Source organism: Buceros rhinoceros, unplaced genomic scaffold, assembly GCF_000710305.1.
Source record: "Buceros rhinoceros silvestris isolate BGI_N320 unplaced genomic scaffold, ASM71030v1 scaffold17184, whole genome shotgun sequence".
NCBI classification, from domain to species: domain Eukaryota; kingdom Metazoa; phylum Chordata; class Aves; order Bucerotiformes; family Bucerotidae; genus Buceros; species Buceros rhinoceros.
In genome coordinates, this window is record NW_010410186.1 from 2,829 (window position 1) to 7,293 (window position 4,465).

A 4,465-nucleotide genomic window follows, 5' to 3' on the forward strand; every position below is an offset into this window, starting at 1 on the left:
GATTTGAGACCAGTTCAGTTTTTTTCTAAGTTAATAGTGCAAATTACACCTGACCCCATCTGCTTAATGATGTTACATAATCAGAAATCATGTTTCCTTCCAATATGTGCAGTTTGGGCAGGGTGATTATCAGCAGAAGAAAGCACCGGGCTGTCAGTTTATTTGGTTTCAGATAACTGACACTATCAGGTCTGAATAATAACGGCTCATGGAATTCAAGGTTGCAGTTTCAAAATGCCAGCAAAAAACCCAGAATTTCCCCTTATGACACCAAGAAGCTAAGAAGTATCAGAGCTACATGGGACAGTGCTGCTGGGGTAAGAGATGGTTCTTGGACTCCCCTTCATCCTGTATCTTCTCAGTGGCAGTGTTCGAGTAGGGGGCTGCAGTGCCCATTGCTCCTGCTAGGAGCCCAGCTGTCCCTTCTTTTGTGCTGCGCCAAGGAAAACAGAAGAGGGGAGTTGTCAAGAAGACAACGCAGAGGAGGCAGCATCGTGCCTGGTTTGGTGAATAAAGGTGGTTTCAAACAGGAGGTACCTAGATGTAAGCGCTCTCCAGGAGAAGAGAAAGGGGGAGAAGGTGGAGAAGCACAGGGGGTGTAGAAAGAGAAAAGGGAGTTGCCCTCCCAAAAAGAAACATCCTCTGGTGTTTTGCCTTCTGGACATCTCAGTGGACAGACTGAATTTTTTCCTTCTTCAGCTAGGAGAAGCTTGCCCGGTTTTGCATATAAGAAAATGATGAGTTTGGCTCAGCAGAAGGAGAGGTAGATAAAAGAGCTGATCAGCAATGTTGTCTCATCTCTTATAACTGCCTCCTCTTTTGTTCTGTTTCTCCAAGAACAGCATCTGGAGGAAGGCTCGGGGGTGGTGGAGCCATACCCCAACCAAGGCATTCTAGCGAAGGGTGCCTGTGGGGCTGCGCTGTGCAGGGGACTCAGGAGGGACTTGTGCATCACTGAAGGGCTGGAAGATGAGAAGAAGTGTGAACAGTGTCGTATAATGGGTCCATTTGAATATTTAGGCTTGGGGAACGTCTGGAATCCTCATTCCTTCAGGCCCTTTCATATGGTTATGTTCAATTTAATTTTAATTGCTTCGTCAGCTCAGCACCCACACAGTGGCTAGCAAAACCACCTCACTCTAATGAGAGAGTAGACGATGTTATAGCTGTCATACATCTGTGGAGTAGAACGAACAATTCAGATCAAAATTAGATTCAGAGCAAAACTCCTACGTGTGCTTTTTAACCTCACAGTTTTTTATTAGAGAGCAATGAGCGCTGTCTTACTGTGGAGGTTATTTCCTTTCCTTAAGTTGAGGAGTGAGGAATAATCTTAGACTTTTTAGAAGCCAAAATAAAGTTTACTGCTTTAAAAGACAAATAGTCTGTCAGCACAAAATGGCAGGCAAATATTTCCTCTAGATTCTACTTTCCAGTTAGTTACGTATGTGCACCTATAGGCCTATGTGGTAACGTGTTCCATTACGATTTGTTAAGCTATATTTGATATAAATTACAACTTCATACAGGCATATTGCTGTTCTGACAGGTTTTGATTAAAAGAGCTTGGGTTTTGTAGCAGCTCTTTACACTTAGCATTATGAATTCTTTACTACACTGCGGTGAAATATTGGGGTTATGCTAGATACTTCTGTGAAAGCGATGCCACAGTGCTCAGCAGTGGTGGTTAAAAAAATCAAGTCATTTTTTTACAGGAATTATTACAAAAAGAATAGATAACAAAACAGTGAATGTTCGCTTGCTACCATACCAGTGGAAGTTCACCTTTGGTGCACGGTTCTGGATCCTCCCCGAAGGGAGGGTAAAATTGACTAGAAGAGGTTTGCAAAAGGGCAGCAAGGGTGATAAAAGTTAACGAATGGGTTTTATTTGAGGAAATACTTGGTAAATGGCTAATATGAGAGAAAAAAATAACAGAATAATTAAGAATGTGTCTTGAAAACCATGACTGGTATGAAGAGGATGGATGGGGATTGTTTACAAACTGTCTCGGTAATAAACATAGTGGGAAAGTATGAGAAGTCACATTCAAAGCGAACAAGGAACCGATTCCCCTTGCAGCAGAGAAAAGTATTTTAAAGATGGCTGAAAGTTTGCTTGCAATCAGCAGACCAGTTTGTGGAGGAAAGGTGGAGGGTTACAGAACTCACCGACATCACGGCAATGCAGGAAGTCCGTGAGTATAAAATACTTGCTAGCTGATAAGCAATTAGGAAAAAGCATTGTATACATTTGACGTGTTTTTCCTTTTCTCTGGCACCTATTTATGGTCCTCGTAGAGGCAGGATAGTGGGCTAGATAAACCATCGTCTGATCAGGTAGGGCTTTCTTGCTCTAGAGGGTTTATTTACTTATTTAAACAACTGTAACCTTACAGCAGATTGGGCGAAATCGTAAATATTTCTCTAAAGAAACATCACAAATTACTTGAGCAGGCTTAATTCTTCCTCTCATATGCCTGTACCCATAAGAGGGAAATGGGGGAAATTTTTGAAAGTGTTTTTTACAATATATCTTTTAGTAAGCCTTTCTTTAAAAATTTCCCTTTGATCTTCCACTGAATTTGAGGGGGTCTGTAGGAGCCTGGATGTCTACAGCAATTCTTGTATCTTATCATTCTCCCTGGTTCTTTTTGAAATGTCTTTTTGAATCTTTCCAGTATATTTATTGGTAGCATGGTTAACAATGACTGGTCACATATGCTTGGCCTTTGGAATGTTTTGGAAATAAAGCATAAATACAAATTTGCATAGCCACATTAGGAGAGACATATAATTCTCATTTCCCTTATTTTGCAGTAAGAAAATGTTGGATATAATGCTTAAAGTCATACACCAGTGGGTGAAAAGTACCCTATTATTTTGAAATTATTTCTTCGAAGTGCAGTATAAATGTTAAATCTGGTAAACAATGCTAACAGATAAGTTCTGCAATGTACGGTGGTAATAAGTGACTGCATTCTCTGTCCTCCCACTCTGTACTGAATACAGCTTGATTTTTGAGGCAGTTCAACATTGTTCTTGGAAAAATCCTGATGATAAAGCGTTTGGGAAATCAGTTAGAAGAACAAAACGTGCAGAAGAACAGCTCTAGTGGGTACAGGCCTGATGGCCAGCCTCTAAGATGCTGCGAGTAGTAAACATCTGCTAGAAAGTGAAACATTTTGGGACTGTCTAACGATTCCTGTCCTAATGTCCAGGGAGGTCAATGCCTCATGCTTCAAGCAAGACACAGAAGTGCTTGTATTGCTTGTAACTGGGCAAAGCTGAAAGGAGGGGTAGAAATGTGGCTTGAGCACACCTAGTAATAAGGTTGTACTGAAACATTGCCATCCTTTGTCCTAATCTAGCTATAGAGTTTTGCAGATACGGGGTCTTTACTCGGAGACAGTGGGATTTGTAAAAGTACCCATTTGATTAAGGAGCACTAATCACATCAGCTCGCAATAGCACTGATGCGGTTCAGTCGCCAGATGCTCCTGCAAATCCTATCTCTAATTTGCTTCAGTAATACCGTCTTGCCTGTCCAGCTGCTCAGTGCCCTTCTGCAAGGTAGAGAAAGGCTTTTAGCTGCACCTCTCTGGCCGCAGTGAAATCTGTCTTGTAGCCTGCTTACCTGTTGGGGATAAGCGAAGCTGGGAAGCCGAGGGTTAGAGCTGCTGCAGCTCTGCTCTGCCACTGAAATTGCAGATTTATAAAATCGTCAGTCTTGGTACTCTTTTTAAAATATTGTTAATTCAGAGGTCCACAGTTAAGCGTCCCAGCTACATATCATGTTTAAATCTGCCGGAATTTATCTTTCTGAAAAATATCTGTTCTTCTTGATTTTTAATATTTGTTCTCTTTTATGAGGAGTCAGTCCTGAGCTCATTGCCAGCTGATGTCTGAGAGTTCATTTCATTAGCAGTGAGCTGAGTTGAATATGTAAAAAATGTGCGTTTGTGGCGTTGAAAGTGCAGCATTCACCTCTCCGAAAGCACTATCTTGCAGATGCAAGTTGCTGTCTCTGCTTATTGGCTGTTTGATTATTACTCCTCAAAACAAAGGAGTACCTGTGGCACTGCAGGTTTCACTGCCAAGGAGTCACAACGTTCACGCATGTTTACATGAACTATCGCGAAAGATTCCTGTAGCATCAGTGGCATACACCGTCTCTACCTAAGTCCCAGTGTGTAAAACATCTTTCACAGTGCCTTCACTGTGTGACACATGCCAGTGAGTACAACCGTTGATTTCTTAAAAACAAAAGATGTGGCTTCTGCCCCAGGTTGCTTTGCCAGCTGAAACCTCAGCCCAGGAACAATCTTCAGGATCCTGTCACGGGTAAGTACTGAAGTTTCCCTTTGAAGTCAGGTTTGGGTTTTTACTCAGTTATCTCAATCATGTGAGATCTTTCCTTTCCTCACCAAACCGAATTACCTTGTGTTAAAACGCAAGTCTCTTCC